The sequence below is a fragment of the Enhydra lutris genome, unplaced genomic scaffold, assembly GCF_002288905.1.
Source record: "Enhydra lutris kenyoni isolate GAN:26980312 unplaced genomic scaffold, ASM228890v2 scaffoldscaffold51, whole genome shotgun sequence".
In the NCBI taxonomy this organism is placed as follows: domain Eukaryota; kingdom Metazoa; phylum Chordata; class Mammalia; order Carnivora; family Mustelidae; genus Enhydra; species Enhydra lutris.
Genome location: NW_019154135.1, coordinates 10,653,707 through 10,679,306, shown reverse-complemented (window position 1 = coordinate 10,679,306; position 25,600 = coordinate 10,653,707).

Sequence of the window (25,600 nt, the reverse complement as noted above, 5' to 3'; positions counted from 1 at the left end):
TACAAATGGCTATCAGACACATGAAAAAATGTTCATCGTCACTAGCCATCAGGGAGATTCAAATTAAAACCACATTGAGATACCCCCTTACACCAGTTAGAATGGCCAAAATTAGCAAGACAGGAAACAACATGTGTTGGAGGGGATGTGAAGAAAGGGGAACCCTCTTACACTGTTGGTGGGAATGCAAGTTAGTGCAGCCTCTTTGGAGAACAGTGTGGAGATTCCTCAAGAAATTAAAAATAGAGCTTCCCTATGACCCTGCAATTGCACTACTGGGTATTTACCCCAAAGACACAGATGGAGTGAAAAGAAGGGCCATCTGTACCCCAATGTTTATAGCAGCAATGGCCACGGTCGCCAAACTGTGGAAAGAACCAAGATGCCCTTCAACGGACAAATGGATAAGGAAGATGTGGTCCATATACACGATGGAGTATTATGCCTCCATCAGAAAGGATGAATACCCAACTTTTGTAGCAACATGGACGGGACTGGAAGAGATTATGCTGAGTGAAATAAGTCAAGCAGAGAGGGTCAATTATCATATGGTTTCACTTATGTGTGGAGCATAACAAATAGCATGGAGGACAAGGGGAGATGGAGAGGAGAAGGGAGTTGAGGGAAATTAGAAGGGGAGGTGAACCATGAGAGACTATGGACTCTGAAAAACAATCTGAGGGTTTTGATGGGGTAGGGGGTGGGAGGTTGGGGGAACCAGGTGGTGGGTATTAGAGAGGGCACGGATTGCATGGAGCATTGGGTTCAGTGCAAAAACAATGAATACTGTTACGCTGAAAAGAAATAAAAAATTTAAAAAGATGAATTTCTGCCAAGAGAAAAACTTGCGAAGTCCCAAGATCAAGAAACAGAGTAATGCCAGCTCTACAGAAGTCCGTCTCTGGCCACTCCTCATCTTCATCTGGACTGTGTTCACAGTAGCCCCTTGACTTTCTGAAGTTTTACCCCTTTCTGAAGTTATGTAAATAAACTTGGATAATAAATAAATTTGGATTCTTTGCCTTAACATTATTTTTTTTAAAGACATGTTCCTTGTGTTGGGGGTTGTAGTGGTACACTGATAATGCTTGCTGCATAGTAACCATTTAAGAATATATCACAACTAATGTAACGCTCCCCTTGTCAGTATTTACATGTTTCATTTGTTTGCCAATTTCAGTTACTTCTTTAATGAACAATCTCATGCATGTTTTTATTTGTAGTTTTGTATGATAAGCCTTATAAATACATTTGCATTGCTTACATATTTAGCCTTGCAATTTTAGGACCATAGGCAGTCTAAGTTTGGAATTCCAAGGTGCTATGTCAGCAAAGACTCCATACCTCCCCATAAGGGAGAAAGTTGCTGCAACAGAGCTGATGTTGTTCTTTTTTTATTTTTTTTTTCATTTTGTCTATTTTAGGAAGTCTATTGTTAGTACCACACTGAAGTTATAATTTTTATTTTGCTGGTAGTCAGGTAATATGAGGTTGCATACATTTGTCAAGTGTCTGTTTCACCCTTTTGCCTATCTTTATTGTATTTTTATTATTTGCTGACATTTTCATACTAGGATGTATATCTTCATTATCTTAATGTTTAGATAAATAAAAGTTTGTTATTTTATATAAAGCAAAATTTTTAGAAGATTTTATTTATTTAACACAGAGAGAGAGATCACAAGTAAGCAGAGAGGCAGGCAGAGAGAGAGGGGGAAGCAGGCTCCCGGCTGAGCAGAGAGCCCGATGTGGGGCTCTATCCCAGGACCCTGAGATCATGACCTGAGCCAAAGGCAGAGGCTTAACCAAATGAGCCACCCAGATGCCCAAGCAAATTATTTTTTATTTTTTTAAATATCCTGTTTGTGAAATCCTTGCCAATGCTGAGATCATAAAGGTATGTATTCTTTTATATTATTTAACATATCATAATTATACCCACAACACATCTGGAATTTATGAGGTTTGTTTTTTGGCATAGAATGAGATTAATTTTCTTCCAAATAAGCATTCGATTGACCCAACATGGTTCATTGAAAAGAACACTATTTTTTCCACTGCGATACAATATCACCTTTGTCATAAAGCTAGTATTCTTATATTGGTAAGGGTTTTCTTAACCTTACTATTGACACACCATTGGCCTATTTCTCTCCCATGTGTGTGTGTGTTGTGGTTGTGTGTGTGCCAGTACCATCCTGTCTTAAATACCATCGCCTTTAAGAATATGCAGTACTACCTCTTACTTGTTTGAATGGCTATCAAAACAGAAAACAACAAGTGTTGGCCATGATGTGGAGAAGTTGTGGGGATTATTGGTGGAGTTGTTGGTACAATTGTAAAATGTTATAATTACTATTGAAAACATTACAGAAGTTCCTCAAAAAATTAAAAACAGACTCAGCAATCCCATTTTTGGGTAAATATCCAGAAGACTTGAAAGCAGTCTTGAAGAGGTATTTTTACATCCCTGTTCAGAGCAGCATAGCATAGCCAAGAGGTAAAAGCAACCTAAATGTTCACCAATGAATGAATGGATATTTTAAAAAAAAGTTATATACATAAAATGGAATATGATTCAACCTTAAAAGGGAAGGTAATCCTGTCCCATGCTGCAACATGAATGAAACGTCAGGCTAAAGGCAATCACAAAAAATCAAATACTGATTCCATTTATATGAGGTGTCTAGACAGTTAAATCCATAGGAACAGATAGGAGAATGGTAGTTATCAGGGGCCGTGGGAAGGGAGGAAAGGCAAGTTGTATAATAGGTACAGAGTTTCAGATTAATGCAATGAAAAGTTTTGAAAATTTTTTCTGCATTAATGTGAATACACTTCCTACTGAATGGTTCACTTAAAATGATTCAGGTTTTATATTTCTAAATTTATTTTGTTAAATTTTATATTTTGCTAAATTTTATATTCTTTTTTACCACAATTTAAAAAAAAAAAAACACGTAATATGGTAAATTTCTCTGTCTGTAACATTGTCTTAACTATTGGAGTCCTGGGAATTTGTATGCATTTTTAAATGCTCTTCTAAATGTCTACAGAAAAAAATTTGCTGAGGTTTTGGATTGATTGTATTATATAAATCAATTTTTAAAAATAAATTTTTACATCTGTAATTTTAAGCTTTAATTTTTGAAGATATTGTATATCTTGGTTCATGTATGATGCCTAATTCCTCTGATATACTTATAGTTTTGAGGGTATAAGTCCCGTTTATCATTTATTACATTTATTCCTAAGAGTTTATTTCCAAATACTATTGTATTTTTTAATCCCATTTTTATTTGTTGCTAGTACATAGAAATACTAATGATTTTATGTTGATATACTCAGTGATTTTGCAAAATCCATTTATAAACATGATAGCCCACTTGATGATTATTTTGGATTTTCTATGTATTCAACAATGTCACCAGCAATATGACAGACTTTTTAAAAAGGTTTTATTTATCTATTTGAGAGAGAGAGAGAGCAAACATGGTGAGGGAGAGAGACAAGCAAACTCCCACTGAGCATGGAGCCTGACTCAGGACTTGATCTCAGGACTCTGAGATGATAACCTGTGCTGAAAACAAGATTTGGGCACTTAAGCAACTGAGCCACCCAGGTGCCCCAATATGACAGGACTTTTTTTGCTTCCTTTCCCCTTATTTATTTCCTTTTCTTCTTACTTAGGCTAGGACTTCCGGTATAATGTTGAATTCAAGTGTGAATGGCAGATACACTTTTTATTACTAATTTCAGTATAATGGAGTTGCTTTACATATTTTGTGTCTGTACCTTACTCTGCATATTTTTGATTGGTCTGTATACCAATCAAATAATAATAATAATAATAAACAGCTAATAATAGTTAATAATAATAATCATTATTTACCATCTATCAGCACTATAATGTTTTCAATAATAATAAACAACTAATAATAAATGATAATAGTAACCAATAATATTGAATGATAAATAATCATAAGCAACTAAATAATAATAAACAATGAAATACTAATAAATAATAATAAATGACTAATAATAATATTTAACAATAATAATAATTAACAATAATAATAAACAACTACAAACAATTAAAAGGCACCTGGGTGGTGCACTCCATTAAGCATCCAACTCTTGGTTTCCGCTCACATTTTGATCTCATGCTCATGAGATCAAGCGCCACACAGGGCTCTGTGCTCAGTGGAGAATCTGCTTGAGATTCCTTCTTCTCCTCCTCCCTCTCCCTCAGCCCCTCCCCAGCTCACATTTGTGCATTCTCTCTCTAAAAAAATAAATAAATAAATTTTAAAAAATAAATAAATAAAATAAAAATAAGTAATATAATCAGGCCACTTCCATAATATTTTTTACTGTGTCTCATCTGCTGATAAACCCACAATTGAGTTCTTAATTGCTGGAGAATATTTTTTCAGTTCTATAACTTAATTATCTATGTTCCAGTTGTATGGTAAACCTTTCTATTTTTCCAGATATCTATTTTGTAATAATAGCTTTTTTGTTTTTTCTTTTTTTAAGATCTTTTTTAATTACTTGAGAGAGAGACAGGGAGTACAGGAGCAAGGGAGAGGAGCAGCAGGCTCCCCCCTGAGCAAAGGGCCCAATGCGGGGATTGATCCCAAGACCCTAGGACCATAACCTGAACTGAAGACAGACACTTAACTGACCGAGCCACCCAGACGCCCCTAATCATAGCTGTTTGAAGTCATTTCCTCATAACTGCAGTATCTGGGTCACCCATGTATTTGTTGCTATTGTCATATTTTTTGTTGCTATTGTCATATTTTTTCTTGCTTTTGGTCATGGGGTCCTCTATCTTGGAATATCTGGTAATTTTACTTTAGTGTCAGGTGTTGTTCATGAAAAATTATACAGATGTGTGTGTGTGTGTGTGTGTGTGTGTGTGTGGAAGAGAAGAAAACATGATTTTGTTTATGGCAGCAACCTCTATAGCAGCCCAAACTTGAACACGTTATAGTGCTATCTTATAGAAGGTAAATAAATGTTGATTCTTTTATACCACGGACTGCCAAAAAGAAGTGAGAATCAACAAAGTATTATTATATGTGACCACAAAGATGAGTTGCCACAAAAACAAATTTAGCAAAGCAAAAGAAAAGCTCTAAGTAAGAGAATTTTCTATATTATTTATACATATAAGGGTGTACAAACAGGCAAATTAAACTCAGAATTTCAGAAATCAACATAATGATTACTTTTGGAGAGATGAAGCTCTTGAGTGAGGGTTTCTGAGACGCTAAGATGTGATCATGTTCTTAAACCATGGACTGACCCTACCTGTACGCTCACTTTGTGAAAAATCACTGTCTGGACACTTACAGTTAGTGAAGTATTTGTATATATGTTAAAGTTTGATAAATTTGGAAAGAAGCAATGCACTCAGATTTGTCGCTCATGTCACGTTGAGTTAAATCCAAATGCCTCATGACGTAATGTGGTGGTAAGGCTGCAGAAAAATAGGTACTCTCATGCAAAACATTGACTGTGAAGAAGAGAAATTGGCACTATCTAGCAAAATTTTATCTGAGTCACAGTTTAGCTGAGGAATCCCACATTCTGGGTGTGTATCCCAGAGGCAAACCAGCACATGCATAAGATAAATGTATACGGAGATGTCTCCCGGGAAGCACTGAATGGAAGGGCAGAAGCCTGGAAATGAGCCAAATACCCATCAGTGGGGAGCTGCTTAAATGACTACTAAACCCCACCGTGGAGTACTATGCAACTGTTAAAAAGGAAAGAGGAACATCTCTAAGTACTGCTGAAAAGGAGTGCCCAGGATACATTTTTTTTTTAAATGAAATGAAACAAAAAGGAAGGAACAGTGATTGACACAGTGTCTTCTATTTAACAAAAGGGAAGAAAACCTAGAAGTGCATCTGCCAAAGTTTTCCAACAAGAACGGGAGACTAATTTATACACTCATGAAAATGGTTTCCTAATGGGGCGGAAGGAATAGGATGGCCATGCAGAGAAATTGGGTGAAAGCAAGACTTTCCTGACACTGCATACTTTCGTGGTTATATTCCTATCATACGTAAATGCTTCATACAAGATAAGACTGTTAAGTCAAGATGAAAAACAAATCCTAACACTGACATGAAACCATTCATGGGTGAAAACCATTTTCATGGATGAAACAATATGATGTAGAGAAACTGCCTTGAAACAGTCCAGTGGGACTGGAAGGAGATGAGTGGGACAAGGAGCAGGGTTGAGACCGTGAAAGCTGAATGATGGAGATTCGGACACATTCTGTTATTCCTGCTATTTTAACATACATTTGAGACTATTTAGAATGAAAAAATCATGCCAAGAGAGAAAAACCTACAGTAAATATTAGGAGTGACCATCTTGGTCTGGTATCATAACCAATTTTGGGTGGGGAAATATTTCCAATTTTGCAATAAACATGTATTCCTGTATTGTTTTTTCTCCTTTAAAGATTTATTTGTTTGTTTGTTTGTTTGTTTGTTTTTGAGAGAGAGAGAGAGCAAGGGGAGTGGCAGAGGGAGAGGAAGAGAAAGAATCTCAAGCAGACTCCATGCTAAACTCAGAGCCCAATACAGGGCTCAATCTCATAACCCTGAGATCATGACCTGAGCTGAAACCAAGAGTTGAATGCTTAACCAACTAAGCCATCCAGGTGCCCCGACATATATTGCTTTGTAATCAGGAAATAAAAATAGCAATAACAAAAAAAGCATTAAAGAAGAAGTTCCAACTTTTCTTTGACCCATCATAGCTAAGGTCTCTAAAATAACATAGGAATTCACATGGTATGTGGTAAGTAGAGGACATCTCATTCATGAGAAGTGAATGATGTTCATGTTTGCCTTAAAAGTTCATTTCTCCATTAACATTTGTTTAATTCTGCATTATTTTGTTTTGTTTTGCCATATTAATGATTCATATCCCTGTTTCTGTATTCAAAGCATAAATTTATTTTAACTGCAGGTTATATAAGATATAGTTGCATACTATTTAAAGTGTCTCCAAAATCATGAATATAAAACTTTAAGGACATAAATTGCAGTTAGGGAAATGTATTTTATCCATACAAGTTTTATTCAATTTGATTGACATTCTAATGAAACATAACCACTGTTCTAACCCAGGAGACAAAAGAGCAGAACAATGGCGTAAACAACAGGGACAGGGCTCTGGAGAAGGGGAAAGCCCCGGAAAGCATGCCCATGTTTTCTTTATGGAAATGTTATGGCAAAGTGATGAATTACAGAAGTGTCTTATAAAAATCATTTGACATCTGTTTAGGGAGATTTTTACCTCTGCAGTCATAATTACATTGTGTTTAATTGAAATTTGTCAAACCAAAAATCGGGGCAAAACTTTTCCTAGCCAGCTGTTGAAGGGTAACGAGATAGTATGTTTCCCATCATTGTTTAATTTCCCTTCAAATATAGAATCTGTTTACATCAGTTTCTTCATAAAAGAGAGAGAGAATCCACACTTGATGTGCCCTAGAAATTCGTTTGCATTTAATTGAGTTTTGCCTTTATTTTCTAACTGAATTTGACACATGTTATGTTAACAGAGTGATTAATTATTGACTTGTTCTTAGGGTTCTATCAAACTTTACCTTTTTTAGTAACCCCTCCATGTAAAAAAAAGCTGATACAATTCAGCAGCTAAATCCCAGTAAGGCAATGGGGGATAGCTATCTACCCCAGCTGGTGAGACACAAGCCGTCATGGTATCCAGAGCAGCCTGTCCAGAAGCCTTAATTTTGGCCACTTACGAGAATGGGTTCCATGTGCATGGAATTCAAAAGAGCACTGTGGTCAGAGAGGCAGACTTCTGTGACCTGCTGCTGTGGATACTTGGTGGCACTTTTTACTGGCTGTATGTGACCTTAGATAAATGCCTACAGCTCTAGTTTTCTTTGTGACAGTTACTTAGATAAATGCCTACAGCTCTAGTTTTCTTCGTGACAGTTATTTCATTTATAAAAATAGGAATAGTGGAAATAATAATATACCCATGAGACACGGACCATCAAGTGAGCACGTGCATATGGCACTTCACAAAGCACTTATTGCTCAATACTTGAAAATTTTTATAGCACTTAACTGTATATTGCTTATGCCTTAAGCAGCATTTAAGGGTGAACCAGTGTTAGCAGTATGAATGTTGAGTCTTGGCTCCATATCTCTGGAATTAGTCCATTTTCTCTTCATCCACCTAAACATCCACTTTCTTTGTTTTCACTGAGCTCCTGATCCACATCCAGCTCTTGGTACCAGATTCCTCGCGTCACTTAACAAAGAGTGCCTGAGTGTCACCCATGTGCCACGATTGTTGTGCACCGGCTTCTCCTTGTTCATCACTGGTTTGCTATTGAGCTTTATTTCTTTCAATTCCCACATACTTTTTAAATTTCCTAGCAACTCCAAGCACTCTGACTTGATTAAGGAGAGCTACCTCTGTGCCCACCACTGCCGTGCAAAAGAATTCCACTGACCCGATATCTCATCTGCCTTAGAATGTGGGGAAAGGTCTGAGAAACAAAACAAGGAGCTCTGAGAAATGCTGTGCATTAACAGGCAGTGCCAAAAATGTTTTTAGGAAAGTCAGTGGAGGACGGTAGAGGAAGATAGGAAATTATCACTGCCTCTACTTTCATAACAAAAATTGGCAGTGCTCCCTGAAATTCTCACAGACAGGCAGATAGAGCCAAGACAACTGAAAAACAAATGATAACAGTAGGCAGAAACTAATAAAGTTGAGTTGATATTGCATTTATGAAACTTGTGATCCGAAAGCTAGATTGACTCTTTCGTAATTAATATATTAGTCTTGATGTGGAGAAGCACGCAGGCCAGTAAGAAGCAGAGCACCAGGCAAACAGATGGAGGGCCTCAGGCAATCAAACACTCTTCGCGTGGCCACGGTTGAGTACATTTTAACAGGCAAGAATTTCCGCCATAAGCACCTAGAAAACTAGACAAAATATATGAAATAACTGTTTTCAGACATCAGCCAACAGGCAGCACAGGAACGTAATCCCTGAAAGGAAACAAATGGAGGGCACATCATCATGATTACCCCAGTTCCACCTGGAGGCACCTTCCACATGGCAGCACCGGGCAGGGAAGGCTGAACGGAACTCAGCAGTGTTTTCTGAGCTGAAGGGAAGGATCAGAGTTTAGAGCTATGGAGGTAGCTGGAATTTGCAGCAGACGTTAGGATTCTGAATAGGTGCTCCCCTTTACTATTCAGCTGTGGATGTATGGGTCAGGATCGCAAGAAAAAAGAACCAGAGAAACTACTTGGAGCTGTGGGCTGAAAAGCTAGCAAACTTTGCAAAAGAAGATGTTCAAGTTCCAAGCAGCCAGAAAGTGAAACCTTGTTGAATCCCCCAGTGACAGGAGAGAACACAGAATGTCCATACCCTAAGAGAAATAGGAGCCAAGCCTTTGTTCACAGAAGTAGGTACCACCAAACACTAGATAACACAAGCATTTTTCAAAAACTTAAGAAAAAATATTGAGGAAGCTGAAGAAGAGAAACCCGCTACATAGCACGCACTCCAAATGGCAGTCATACTGCCCGCAAAGATAAGAAAGTTGGTTCTTGGACAGATAAGCCAGTGAGGAGGTTGAGCTATGAGTTTTCAGTGAATGTGAGCTGTGGGATTTGCACCTTTCTGAAGACTCTTCCTCCAGGAACCCCACTAAGACCCACAAGAAAATTTGGGGAGAATTGTAAGAAAGCTCCTCCATGGTGCAGGAGGCTGGGGGCAGGGACATGCCGCAAGCAATACTCAGACTTCCCCCTGGCTCATGTCCTCCATGGAAAAGAGACTCAAACTCCAGACAGAAGGCCATCCAAATGGGTAGGCTGATGGCATGCTACTGCAGTTGGGTGAAGGGAACAGGGCCACAACAATGAGCCACCTAGACCTGTCTCCTGTCCCTCTAGGGAACAAAAATTCTATCTTCCAGGAATATGGTATCAAAACCGTAATGTGAGGGTGCTGGTTGAAATTAATCTCAGCTGGGAACAATAGGGATAGAGAAACAGCTCTGATCCAGGGGACCCAGAATTACATCTCGAGGAAGAGCAGGAACACTGCTTTACCAGTTGTAGCCCAAGACCGAGACAAAAGCAGAAGGTCAGAGAGAACTTGTTGCCCCTCCGGCTGCTGCAAACAGTGATGGCTGAGTAAAGGAGCAGAGGAATAAACACAGGGGTGTGCAAGGGAACAGCCTCTCCAGAGCGCAGTGAGAAAGAGAAGATGCAGAGCTCTTGCTGGATGAATTTGACATCTTTGGTGCATCTACAAATGTAAAAACCAACTCAGCTCTTGATAAAATTAACATCAATACACAAAGTTCTCGGAAGGAAAAGTGTGCTCATCTTCAAGCATACAAATACCTCAATATCCTTTGTTTTATACCGTGGGTCTGGTTTTCAGTGAAAACTTATGGTGCATAAGAAAAGGCAAGGAAACACAGTCTGAGGTTATAAAGCAATCCTCAGACCCATACTCCTGTAGGAAGTGGAGGTTGCCCCGGTCAGGAGAACTGTGGCGGACCTGTTAGCGGTCCTAACGCAGTGATTCTCAGCTGGGGCAGGGAGGTGCTGCCCCCACCAGGGGACTTCTGGCAATGTCTGGAGACATTCTGATTGGCTCAACTAGGGGTTGCTACGGAATCCAGAGATGCTGCCAAGAATCCTGCAAAGAATGGTCCCTAATGACATAAAATTATCCAGACCCAAATATCAATAGCGCTATGGTTGAGAAATTTTGCTCTAATAAAAAAAGTAAAGAAAATGTAAGCGCAGGTAGGAAATTTTACCAGAGAGATACAAAGTAGAAGAAAGAATCCGTTGAAGATGCTAGCAATTAAAAAACAAAAACAAGGGGTGCTTGGGTGGCTCAGTGGGTTCAGCCTCTGCCTTGAGCTCAGGTCATGATTGGGGTCCTGGGATCGAGTCCCACATCGGCCTCTCTGCTCGGTGGAGAGCCTACTTCCCCCTCTCTCTCTGCCGGCTTCTCTGCCTACTTGTGATTTCTCTCTCTGTGTGTCAAATAAATAAAATCTTTAAAAAAAAAAAAGACAAAAACAAAACACAGTAATAGGGGGAAAAAAGAAAAGAAAAGAAAAAGAATGCCTTTGATGGGCTTATTAGTAGACCCAAGGAAAATAATCCATGTTAAAGATAGGCCAATAGAAATAACCCAAACTGAAAAAAAGCAAAAAGAGAAGTAAGAGTGGAAACAGCTCCTAAAGAAGAGAGCATTTAAGAATTGTGGAAATTTAGCCAATAAAATACCATACTTGGAATCAGTAGATGAAGTAAAAGAGAGAAAAGACAGAAGTATTTCAAACAATTTTGGCCAAGAATTTTCCAAAATTCCTGACATGACTGCAGTCCAAGAATCTCATAGAACTTCAAGGAAAATGAGTATCAGTGACACAAACACTCAGGCATAACCTTCAAGTTGCTAAAAATCAAAAGCAGTGTGCACCCTGCAGAGGCATATATATTAAACTTGGAAAGATATAAAGAAAGGCATGATGTATGCCCAGGGATAACATGAAAATTTGTGAACATAACTTTACACTAAAATTTGGTTAGGATGGTGACCTTCATGGTATGTGTTTTGTTTTCACAAGAATAAAAGGAAAAAATTAAAATATTTTTCAAAAGCTTAAGAGAAAATATTGAGGATGCCAAAGAAGAGAATTCCATGGCATAACACACACTCCAAATGGCAGTCATATTGCCTGCAAAGAGAAGAAAGTTGGTTCTTGTCGGGGGGAGGGGAGGAGGCAAAAATTCTTCTCTATCACCATGGTCTGTAGCCATGAAGAAAATATTCGTATTGAGAAAAATGTCATTTGTTGGTATTTAACTTTTATATTTAAGGAGAAATTTAAATTTAGTTTATTTTTCCCATAAGGGGGAGGCATAATAACGATGAAAGAAGGTTGACGGAGACCAGTCCCTGCAGGAGAATAAGGATACGCCTCACCTGAAGGGAGCCTGCCGTAAGTACTCCCAGCAGAGATGCCTTAACTGAGTATCCCGGAAAGAACTCATTGTGGTTTTCCAAGGGTGGAGATGCAGCACCAGCCTTCACTACACAGAACGACTCTGAGAACACCCCTCCAGAGGGGAAAACAGTCAGTCAAGAGGAGTTACCTGTCATCAGTCCTGAAGCCAAGTCCCAGCTGAACCAGCTGAACCAATTCCCAGCTGGAATCCCTCCTTGGAGATTTTGCAGAAAAGTTACTGCACGTTGACTTATGACAATTATCTGGAAAAAGCAGTTTTAGTAAGTAGTTCCCCAGACCTGGTGATTCAGAATGCAGCTTAGAACTGATAGGCTTTTAACAAACTCTTCTCTTATGTGGTGGTTATGTTTTTTAAAAGGGTTTCAATCCTTGGAGATACCAATTCCACTTATAGGTGGAATTACAAGACATCTGTGGTTTACTCTAAAAGATTGGAGGGGTAGGAAGTGGGCAGAGCTTTGAATTGAACAGGATTGGCCAGGAGCTGGTAATCGCTGACACTTGGTGGGTGTTTGTAAACAGTGTGATATTTCACGAAAGTAGAACATTAGAGGGTTATCTGAGATCACCGAGAGGTGTATTACTGTGAACGCTAGTTTTCTGAGATGGAAATTTAATTCTAATGAACTAATTTTACCCTAACAGTCAAGATATGGGTCGATACAGGGTATCAAAGAGACACAGGATCTCAAATGATGTATTTGGGATTTTCCCCGATGCCTCCCATGGAACTGTTTTCCTCAACACTAACTATATTCTTTTTTTTTTTTTTTAAAGATTTTATTTATTTATTTGTCAGAGAGAGAGAGAGGGAGAGAGAGCAAGCACAGGCAGACAGAATGGCAGGCAGAGGCAGAGGGAGAAGCAGGCTCCCTGATGAGCAAGGAGCCCGATGTGGGACTCGATCCCAGGACGCCGGGATCATGACCTGAGCCGAAGGCAGCTGCTTAACCAACTGAGCCACCCAGGCGTCCCGACACTAACTATATTCTTAAACAAGCTCCTGACATATGGCAGAAAAGACAGCCACAGGCCATTCCAGCCTTGCAATTTTTTCAAAATACTCTCACAGTGAAGAGAGTAACCCCTCCCTCCTGTGCCCCTTTACATACTGAACAGTGTCTATGTTACACTCATCAAATCGAGCTGGTTGGTCCTGCCCTGGTCACTGTGCCCGAGGGACAAAAGAGGTGAAGACTGGCAAGACAGATCCTTACATTGGCCCCCAAGGACCCTCCTGTTTGTGACCACTGGCAACTCTGTAGCTACATCTACTCTCCTCCAACCATACTGGTCTTTCTTCTGTTCCCCTGATATCCCAGGAACTCCCTCCCCTTATGACTTTGGACCTTGGCTGGAATGTGCTTCACCCAGAATCCCCATGGCTAACTCCCTAACAACCTTCAAGTCTTGGCTTGAAAGTTTCAAGTGTTATGTCCTACCTTCTTCTCTCTTAGTCTCCCTTATTCTATGGTGTCCCTCCTATACAAGTGTCTTACATTTCTGTAGGATAATACACACACAGAAGGGCAGCTGGTGGAGAAACTGACAAGGTGTCAACATGACCCTTGGTAGTGAACAGTGTTACAGCAGCAGGTTATGGTAACAAGCTTGGACTTCAGCCTGTGGGCATCGGGAAACCACTGAAGGCTTTTGTAAATGGAAGTGGCATAATCAGGTTCATTTAAAAATGTTCTCTCTGGCTGAAGGATAGAAAATGAACCAGAGAAGGCCATGCTGGAAGGCAAGAAGACTGACTTCAAGCAATGTGTAAAGAAGTGAGCGATGGGTCCCGATAGAAAGACACACCACCCTACCCAGATCCTGTGTGGGACAAGACATATTCTCAAGTTGCTCACAGTATACAACATTTAGAGTCTTTGCCCTAAATCAGTTAATACAGCTTTCTTCTTATAAATAAAAGTTGACTGTATAGCAAAAAAGCGGAGTTCTTGGTTTATAGCGCACTTTCAGAAATTACCAGTTGGATCTCCAACTGAAAAGTCTAAATTTAGAGAACCCTTCAAGACGTAATTACAGGTAGTATAGGACCAAGTATATCTTTTTTTTTTTTTTTTTTTTTTTTTAGAGAGAGAGAGAGAGAATGCACAGGCAAACAGTGGGATGAGGGGCAGAGGGAGAAAGAGAGAGAGAATCTTAAGCAAGCTTAAGCAAGATGTGGAGTTCCACGTAGGGCTCGATCTCCCAAACTTGAGATCATGACCTGGGCAGAAACCAAGAGTTGGACCCTTAACTGATGGAGCCACCAGGTGTCTCTAAGATTGAGTGTGTCTTAATTGAAGGCAAAGGAATATGAGGATTTCAGCTTGGGACATGTCAGCTAAGGAGCACCTTAAGTCTGGCTAACTCTGTGTGTATTTATAATAACAGGTGACCAAGGGGTTCACCCACAATTAGTGTACTGCAAGCCAAGTCCTTCATGTATTGAATGTGAACTACTGAATATCAGAATGTGACTTTCACATGGAGATGACGTAGAGGGTCCTTCCCAAGTTGAGAAGGGTTCCCATGCCAAAAGCAAAGTTACTACTAGACACATATTTTAAAATCCATTAGTTTGATTTATATTATGCAAAATATTGTGCAATAATATTGTCATTTCATAATGTAATATTGTCACCATACACCCCCCACACCCAGTTTCCCACCATTGGCCTATTACATTAGCATAGTACCTGTGTTACAATTATTACAATATTGTTAATTATTACTAACTGAAACCCATGATTCAATCAGATTTCCTTAGTTTAAACCTAATGTCCTTGTTCTGTTCCAGAACACCCAAACATATTTTACATTTTTTCCTCATGTCTGCTCAGCCTCCTCTTGATTGTGACATTCTTAGATGTTCCTTGCTGTTGGTGACCTTGACAGTTTTGAGGAGTCATGTCAGGGACTTTGTAGAATGTTCCTCAACTTGGATTCATCTGATGATTTTCTCATAATTACACTTGGGTTATGGTTTTGGTGAGTAAGGCCACAAGCTAAAGTGCCATTTTCACTGCACCAAGGTGCATGGTATGGGCTGGACTCTCACTTTTGATGTTGACCTTCGTCATCTGGCTGAGGTCAGGTTCTCCAACACAAGTTGCTCTTACTATCCCTCTTCTATAATGTACTCTGAAAAAAGTCATTATGTGAAGCCCACACTTCAGGGGTTAGGGACTATGCTCCTAAAATATGCTGCATGAATTATTTGGAATTTTTTCTTCATGGGAAATGTATCTTTTTCCTGCATTTATATATTTATTCTGTCATTCATTTATATTAGTATGACCTCATGGACATGCATTTTCTACTTGGAGTTATACTCCAACACTACTTTATTTTCTTGTTTAATTGCTCTAGTTTTTCCAGCTTTGGCAGGTGGGACCTTGTTCAGTTGACTTCTATATCCCTTTGCCATACTGCCACCACTGTGGGGTTTTGTTGTAGCACTTCCTTACCAGCTGCTGACACTACAACAAGCCCCAAGGCTGCCTGGTCTATTCCTGGCCCCAGTCTAAGGATCAGCCATCTCTCCAAGAAGTCCTAGCTCCTTTGACTGGAGAAAGGTATCAGAATTTATGGCACTTTCCCATATCCTTTTCAGTGAGGCTGTTTCATGAATCCATAGTGCAGTTAATTTTTTTTTCCTATTCTGCATTTCATCCTAGATTCTGTAGACCTCCTAAAGATGTATTCTTTTAATACATAGGTTTCAATCTTTGTGCTAAAGAGTGCTATATTTTTGAGAAATCGTGTCAGGTATCTGTTATGAAATTATGGCACAGAAAGTTTTCAGAGTCTAAAAAACCTAACCCCTATCAACCATTTCAACCATTCATCTTTTTTACTGTCCCTATAAATTTACCTTTTCCACAATGTTATATACTTGGAATCAAGCAACATCAAGCTTTTCGAGACTGGCTTCTATCAATCAACAATATGCATTAAAGATTCATTCATGCTTTTTGTATCTTGATAGTTTGTTTCTATTTATCACTGAATAATATTCCCTTGCATGGTTGTACCAAAGTTTGGGTATCAAGTCACCTATTAAAGGTGATCTTATGATCCGAGAGATGATGATCTGAGTCAAAACCGGGAGTCAGAAAGTTAACTGACTATCCTACCCTGGTGCCCCATCATTCTGTTTTTAATTTTTGAGGAACCTCCATACCGTTTATCAATTTACATCCCACCAACAGTGTACAGAGGTTCCATTTTCTCCACATCCTCCAACACCTGTTAACCCCTTTGTTTATTGTTCCCTCTCAATCTACTTTTTAAGAGTTTTTATCATGAGTTGACGTTGTGCTCTATCAAATACTTTTTCTGTATCTATTGAAATGAGCATATGGTTTTTATCTTTTTGCTTGTTAATGTGATCCATCATGTTGATTGATTTGCAAATATTGAACCATCCTTGCATCCCTGCAATGCCCCAGTTGATCATGGTGAATGATTTTATGATATATTGTTGTTTATATATTGTTTATATAATATATTGTTGTTTATAATATATTGTTGGGTTGGGTTTGTTACTATTTTGTTGGGGATTTTTATATCTATGACCATCAAAGATATTGGCCTATAGTTCTCTTTTTGTTTGTAGTGTCTTTATCTGGTTTTGGTGTCAGGGTAATGCCAGCCTTGTAGAACGAATTTGGAAATTTTCCTTTTGCTTCTATTTTTTAGAATAGTTTGAGAAGAATAGGTATTAACTCTTCTTTAAATGTTTGGTAGAATTCACCTGTGAAGCCATCTGGCACTGGAATTTTGTTGGGAGTTTTTTGATTACTGATTCAATTCCATTGCTAGTATTCAGTCTGTTTAAACTTTCTATTTCTTCTTTATTCAATTTGGGAAGGTTATGCATTCTTAAGAATTTATCCATTTCTTCTAGGTTAGCCAATTTTTCATGATCTTCTCTTGTAATCTTTTGTACTTCTGTAGTGTTGGTTATTATTTGTCTTCCTTAATTTCTTACTTGATTTGAATCCTCTCCTGTTTTGAGTCTAGATAAAGGTTTACCAGCTTTATTGATCTTTTCAAAGAACAGGCTTCACTGATCTCTTTTACTAGGTTTTTAGTCTCTATTTTTATTTGTTTCTGCTCTAATCTTTATTATTGCCTTCCTTCTACCAGCTTTGGGCTTTGTTTGTTCTTTTTTTCCTAGCTCCTTTAGGTGTAAGATTAGGTTGTTTGAGATTTTCTTGCTTCTTGAGGGAGGCCTGTTTTCCTATAAACTTCTCTCTTACAACAGCTTTTGCTGTATCTTAAAGAGTTTGGACCATTGGATTTTCTTTCTTTCTTTCTTTCTTTCTTTCTTTCTTTCTTTCTTTCTCTGTTTCTTTCTTCTTTCTCTCTTTCTAAGTTTTATTTATTTATTTGAGAAACAGAGGGAGAGAACATGTGAGTAGGGAGGGGCAGAGGAAGGAGAGAGAGAGAACTTCAAGCGGACTCCCTTCTGACTGTGGAGCCTGACATGGGGCTTGATCCAATGACCCTGAGATTGTGACCTGAGCTGAAATCAAGTGTCAGACACATGACCAGCTGAGCCACCCAGGTGCCCCTGGACCATTGTATTTTCATTTTCATTTGTCTCCATATGTTTTTAATTTCCTTTTTTAATTTCTTGGTTGATCCATTTACTGTTTAGTGGCCTGTTATCTAGCCTCCATGCATTTGTGTTCTTTCCAGACTTTTTCTGGTGCTTGATATCTAGTGTCATACCACTGTGGACAGAAAAGATGCATGATATGGTTTCCATCTCTTTAAATTTACGAGATTTGTTTTATGGGCTCCCATGTGATCTCTTCCAGAGAAGGCTCCATGCACACTTGAAAAGAATGCCTGCTCGCTGTGTTGGGGTGCAGTGTTCTAAAGACATCTGCTAAATCCGTTTGACCCAGTGTGTCATTAAAAGACATTATTTCTTGATTTTCTACGCTTGCTAACTCTTGACTTTTTGAAAACAGCCATTCTAAAAGGTGTAAAGTAACATCTTACCATGGTTTTGATTTGCATTTTCCTGATGATTACTGATGTTGACCGTTTTTTTATCTGTTGGCCATTGGCTCAGCAGCAAGGGGCCAGGTAAGCAGCTGTGACGGCCGGGACCAGTGTTGCTGCACCCACTTGGCTGTGGAGTCTGATTGCAGGCACATGCATGGTGGTGAGCCCCAGACCAGCAGCACAGGCTGGGATCAGCTGCCTGCACATGCAGCTGTTAGGGTCAGAGCTGATGGTGTGCACGCTGTGACTACAGAGGTGTATGGGCTCACATAGCTGGATTCTGCAAAGTCAAAAACCTGCAGGATTTTAAGGGGTCCATAGTTGTGCTGGCTTTTGGTTTTCTCAGCCACAAAAGTGGTGAGGGTACATGTAGCAGGCTTCTAGGGTCTGCAATCATGAACACTGCAGGGTCCTCAGTGGTGAAAATTGTTGGAGTCCACAGAGTCCTCAAAGAGCTATTATTGAGGTCCTCAACAGTGAAAATGCCTGGGCTTCTCTACAGAGAAGACCAGAGGGGACCACAGTCATTCCTGCCATGTGGCTGATACTGGCAGCCCCTGTCCTTCTTTGTTCCTACCTGGATCCAGACATTTCAGCTATGCTGATCTCCAAGCCATCTTGTTGGGCTCAATCGGGCCCTCCACAGCTTCCCCAGCTTGAAAGGCTGGGGAAGCTGTGGCTCACTCTGCCCATGATTTCCCTGTAAGGAACTCATGGATAGGGGAGTTAATTCCCTCTTGCTCTCAGCACTGCAGCGCTGGGAATGGGAGGATGCAGGCAGAGTGAAATTATGCTCCCAATCCTTTTCGTGTGGTTGTTATCAGGTTTCTTGCTCCCCTGTGTTGTTATAGCTTCTCGAGTGCACTCCAGAGCACTTGCCGAGCTACTCTCGTTTGTGGACAGCTGTCTCGTTGTATGTTTATTGAAAGACAGAGCTTGGGAACCTCTACTCCACCTTACCTGTCGTTCATTTTTTGTTGGGTTTTTTTCTTATTGTTGAGTTTTGGGAATTCTTTATATATTTGGACACAAGTTATTGATCAGAGAGATGTTCATGAAATATTTTCTCCCTGTCTTTGTCCTATCTTTACATTCTCTTAACAGAGTCTTTTTTGGTGTGCCTGGGTGGCTGAGTTGGTTAAGCATCTGCCTTCGGCTCAGCTCATGATCCCAGGGTCCTGGGATCAAGTCCTGCATTGGGCTCCCTGCTTGGTGGGGAGCCTGCAGCTCCCCCTGCTTGAGCTCTCCCTCTCTCACTCTCTCTCTCTTTCTGTCAAATAAATAAATAAGTTCTTCAGAAAAGTCTTTTTTTCTTAACAGAGTTTTTTACAGAGCAGAAGTTTTTCATTTTAATAAAATACAACTGAACTGATCTCCACACTTCTACATTTCCGCTGTGGTTGCATAGGGCATTTTGTGCATATCAATTAGATCACACTTTTTCTTTATTGCACTTTGCTTTCAGTGTTGTCACTAAAATATTGCCAAACCCAAGGTCACTTCAATTTTCTATTTTTTTTTTCTTCCAGAACTCTCAGGGTTTTACATTTTACATTCAGGTCTGTGATTGATTTTGAGTTAATATTTGTGAAAGTTGTAAGGTCTGTGTCTGGGTTCATTTTCTGCATATTTTTTTTTGCATCTAACTTTGTCAGCACCATTTGGATAAAATATGCTTTCTCCATTAAGTGTCCTTGCTGCATTGTCAGCATGTGTGGGGCCCACGGCAGGCTCTGTTGTGTTAGTATATTCCTATTAGTATGTTTTTTGTGTTGTTGTCGTATTGTTGTAATTGTTGTATTAGTATATTTGCTGTGTTGTACTGTCGTAATTGTTGTATTAGTACATTTGTATTACTATGTTTGTTGTGTTGTTGTATTGTTGTATCTGTATTAGTATATTTGCTGTGTTGTTGTGTTGTTGTAATTGTTGTATTAGTACATTTGTATTAGTATATTTGTTGTGTTGTGTTGTTGTATTTGTATTAGTATACTTGTATTAGTATATTTGCTGTGTTATTGTACTGTCGTATTTGGTGTATTAATCTATTTGTCTACACTTCCTCCACTACCACGCTGCTTTACTTTCTGTAGCTTTAAACGAAGTCTTGAAAATGGGTAAATCCTGCAACTTTGTTCTTCTATAGTATTATGCTGGCTTTTCCAGGTCTTTTGTCCTTTCATACAAACTAGAAAAGCAGCTTGTCAGTATCTTCAAAATACCTTTCTGGGATTTTGTTGAAATGGTACTGAATCCGTAGTTCACACTGAGAAAAATTAACATGTCACCAAGGTTGAGTCTCAGTCTGTGAACACAGATTTAGATCTTTTTAATTAATTACTCAGAGTTTTGTAGTTTTCCACATATAGATCCCATACATAATTTGTCAGATTTATAACTGTTGTTTTTTGGGTACTATTGCAAATGATTTTTTTTTTCATTTCAAATTCCAGCTGTCCATTGTTGATACACAGGAAAATAGCCAACTTGTGTATAACTTTGTCTCTTGTGACTTCTTTTATATTTGATTATTAATTAGTTCCAGAAGATTTTCTCTCTATTGTTTAGAATTTTCTGCATAATCGTGTCGTCTAAACAGAGACAGCTGCTATGTTTCTTCCTTTCCAATCTCTGTACCTCTTACTCTTTTTCTTGACTTTTTATCCAGCTAGGACTGCTAGCACAATCTTAAATCCCAGGGGCGGGGCTTCCTCCTCTCCTTGTTCCTTCTCTTGGTGGGAAAGCATCTAATTTCTCCGCATTAACTCTTAGCTGTGTATTTTCATAGATATTCTTTATCAAGTTGGGAAAGGGTTTTTTCAATTTCTGTTTTACTGAGAGTTTTTATGATAATTCCATGTTGAATTTTTGTCAAATGTTTTTCTTCATTTATTGATAAAATCATGTTATATTTTGAAATTCTGCATTCTGGTGAAGTGGCAGATGAAAATGCTGAATTTCGAATACTGAGCCAGCCTAATTTGGATAAATCATACTTGGTATATTTACTGTATAATTCTTTTTGCACATTATTAGGCTTCATTGGTTAATAGTTTGTTGAGGCTTTTTGGATTGATTTTCATGCAAAATATTAGTCTATAGAGTTCTTTCTCATAATGTCTTTATTTGGTTTTGGTATTAGTGTAATGCTGACCTCATGCAATGGGTTTAAAAGTGGTCCCTCTGCTTCTATTTTCTGGAAAAGATTGTGGAAAATTGCTATCATAAATTCTATAAGAGTTTGGTAATACTCATCAGTTGAAACCACTGGACCTAGTTATTTCTTTTTTTTTTTTTTTTTTTGGAAAGTTAGTAATTATTAATTTAAATTCTTTTTATAGATTTAGCCATTATCTGATGATCTACTTCTCCTTGTGTGAGTTTTAGAAATTTGTATGTTGCAAGAAATAGTCCCATTTCATCTAGGTAATCAAATTAATAGGCAGAGAGTTGGTCATTGTATTTATTAAACTTTTAATGTCTATGAGATCTCTTTCAGTTTTTCTATTAAAAATCTGTGTCATCTCTCTTTTTTTCTTCATAAGCTGGAATAGAATTTTATCATTTTATTTATCTTTACAAAGAACCAGCTTTCAATTCTATTGATTTTCTCTACTGTTTTCCTGTTTTTAATTTCATTGATTTCTGCTTTAATTTACATTTTTATATTCTTCTCCTTCCTTTACCTTAAATTGCTCCACTCTTTCACTGGTTCCCTAAAATGAAAGCTGAGATTATTAATTTTATGTATTTCTCCTTTTCTAAGATATGGAATTGATACTATAAAATTCTAAGTAAATACTGCTTTCACTGTCTCCCATAATTTCTGTAAGTTGTAAGTTTATTTCATTTAGTTCAAAATACTTTTTATTTTTAATTTTTTTCTATTTCATTTTATTCTGTTATTTTCCTGTTATTGTGTTCAGTTAGCCAACACACAGTACATCGTTAGTTTTTTGATGTCGTGTTCAGAGATTCATTAGTTGTATGTAATACCCCGTGCTATCTGGAGACTTCTTCGACCCATGTGTTATTTAGAAGTGTGTTGTTTAACCCAGTCAGTTGTGGATTTTCTGGCAATTGTCATGTTAATGATTTCAACTTTAATTCCACTGTGGTCTGAGGACATAGTGACTATGATCTCTGTTCTTTTAAATTTGTTAGGGCGTCTTTTGTGGACCGGGATGCTGGCTGTTTGAGTAAGTTTATGCAAGCTTAGAAAGTATATATTCTGCTGTGGTTGCATAGGGCATTTTGTGCATATCAATTAGATCACATCGATTGATTGATATCTGGGCGTTTTCCCTTGCATTCTTGCATGCCCTGTTACTCTGTTGCAGGTGGATATGTCGCATTGCGCAACAGGAACAGAGACGGTTGTTTACATTTCTGTTAATTGGGCCAAGAGTCAGGCCGGTTTAATATCTGCTGTAGGTGTAAATGTCTGAAACTTCCCATTCATTTAGCAAACTTGTCTGTGCCTCCTGTCATGTTCTTGAGCTTCCCTGAGACTTTGTCCTTGGATTACATAAATTTATTTCAGCTCTTTCTAGTGTAATCTGTGTCACTATGCTGGGGCCTTGGTGTGGTGGTAAGGAGGGGGGATGGAAAAGTTCTAGGACCTCAGGATCACATCTCGATACTACAGGAGACTGTGTTCTTCCTGGACTCTGACTTCACGAGTGTCTCTCAACTCTCTGTTCGCCCTCTTAATTGAGAATGGAAGGTTAAGAGGACTGGAGTAGGAGAAATGTCCTTCCTCCAGAGGGTGTGAATCTCGGATAACTTTTTTCCCTAGAGTCTAGGTCTTTCTTATGAGGCATGGTCTGGAAATGTTCCACAATGTGCATATGCCCTTCCTCTGCCAAAGGAACATTGCTTAGGTCTTTCTGGGTCTGGCTTGAGGACATGGTGGGGCTCCTGAAGGTTAAACCCATGATATGTGAGGATGCAGGGGTTCCTGATTCTCATGTTAGTCCATACCCAACCTCTAGCATCTTGTTGAAATAGCCATGTAACTGTGAGTGCATGGCTCCCTGAAGCACATCTGATCTGTGAGTCTCCTGAGAATGAGAGGGGGGCATTTGCCCTGCAACTTCTGTCCTTTTACGGGTTCACGATGTTCTGAACTTCCTTTCAAATCCCAAGAACTTCCCAGATGAGTTGATCTGCCTTTCTTCATCTCCATTTTGAAGATCCAAAGAAAAGTCAGCATTTTTCTTACCTGGAATATTGCAATGGTCCCCTCACTGATCTCCACACTTCTACCCCTGTGCTCTAGCTCCAATCAATTCTACACGCCACCCAGATAAATGTTTTAAAATGTAAATTAAATCAGTTCCCTCCTCTGCTTAAAGCTAATCAGAGGTGGTAATGAAAATTGAATGGTGAGCTTTTCTGTGTACACTTTAAAGCTTTTGCCCATGCAAGACACGGTGAAATGATTGCTAAGGAATATAAGATCCTTCCTATGGAAAGAACAGAGCAACATGGAGAGATGACCATGGCTAGAGACGTCATAAAAGATGGGAAATGTATGGATGCATGACAGCATGAGAAAGGCGGAGAATACTAGAAGATGAGATTGGGGATGATCCAGTGCTTGAGACGTGTGGTGATAAGTGCACGAACTAATACAAGGACCCTGCTCGCTCTTCAGGATGGTGAGATACATGGAAAATGAGAGCCCCAGGACTCCGTGGACGATGACAGCTTACACAGGAAATTAACTAGAAGTCTCCCTGAGGAGCAGTTCGACACTCAGAGACACTCCACCACTACATGCACCGAAAAGCTACCCCAGCTCTGCCCTAGAAAATAAAAGCAAGTGTGGGATAAATCTGACTCACAAAAAGACTAAAGAAAGCCGCATAGGAAGCAGACACTAGTCAGAGCTAAAGGCGAGAATGAGGTGTCACCATGACCAAAGGGATCAGATGAAGATATGTGAACAGTTTTCCTGACCCCGTGTTTCTATGGTGCCCCCTGAACACAGGAATAAGTAACTGAATGAATGAGTGAGTGAGCAGGGAAAGACTGAAGTGGCTGACTTCTAAATATTTCCAGTTTTACGGTTTGGAGATTTTACAATTTTTCCAAATATCTCTCTAGAAAGAAAAATTCTAGAAGTTAACTGTTGCGACACTTGGGTGTCGGTTAAGTGTCAGCTCTCGGCTCAGATCACGATCTCAGGGTCTTGGGATCGAGTCCCACATCAGGCTCGCTGCTCAGTGGGGAGCCTGCTTCCCCCTCTGCCCCTCCTACTCCTTCGTGAGCTCTCTCTCTCTCTCTTTGTGTCTGAAATAAATAAATAAAATCTTTCAAAAAATAAAAAAAAATAAAATGAAAGTTAAGTGTTAATTGGAGGGCCCATCTGTGCAGGGTGCTGTTGTCTGATAATCTGTTCCCTGTGCGAGGGTAAGGAGATGTGTTCCAGGGTGCTTTAGCCACCTGGTGTGTCTGCCCCAGTGCATTTGCACTGAAGACTTGGATTTGCTAACTCCCTCAGCCTGGCTTTCAGTGACACAGGGCATCTCAGCTCCTCCTGCAGATGCAGATATCAATGGCGACTTTCATAAGAGTGGCACTTTCGTTCAGACCTTTGCAGGCCCAGGAAGTCGTAATTCAAATTCTATTCACTAGTTCAAGACACATGCTCGTACTTGGGCCAGCATCCACTTTGCATGTTTAATGCACCAGTTGTTGCTGAGACAGTCCTCGCATGTCCATTAATCTCTCAAATTAAGGAAAGCCAGGTACTTCCTTAGCAATTTATGTTTATTCACGTTGAACTGATTTTTAGTAGGCTCAGTGTAAATCAGGGCCGGTAAGCAGGATAAACAAAACACAGTTCAAGAAAGGTCAGTAGTATCACTTATGAATATGGATACAAAATCCTATACCTAATATTAACAAACCAAACAGAACAGTGTATTAAAAGGACGATGTATCATAATCAAGCCGGGTTTACTCCAGAAATGTACTAAGGATCTGACATTTTAAAAAGTCAATTAATATTATCAACACTAACAGAGTAAGGTCTCCAAATGTTTTTGTCATCTCAACAGATTAAATAAAAGCATTCAATAAAACACAAGCTTCATTTGAGATTAACAGACACAAGAAAATTACTGACTCAGTGAACCAAAATAAAAAACAAAGGACTTCCTCGACCTGATAAAGGCTATCAACACAAAAACTAACTTCGAGATTAAGGAACAAGATTGTCCACTTATCCCTACCATGCAAGGTTGTACTGAATGTTTTGGTCAATGCTGTAGGGCATGAAAAAAATATTTGTATATGTATATGGATCAGAAAGAAGAAAAAAAAAACTATCTTTTTTACAGATGACTTATTGCATAATAGAAAATGTAAAAGTCTCTAAATAAAATATTAGAGTGAATATGGGCGCCTGGGTGGCTCAGTGGGTTAAAGCCTCTGCCTTCAGCTCAGATCATGAGCTCAGGGTCCTGGGATCGAGCCCCGCA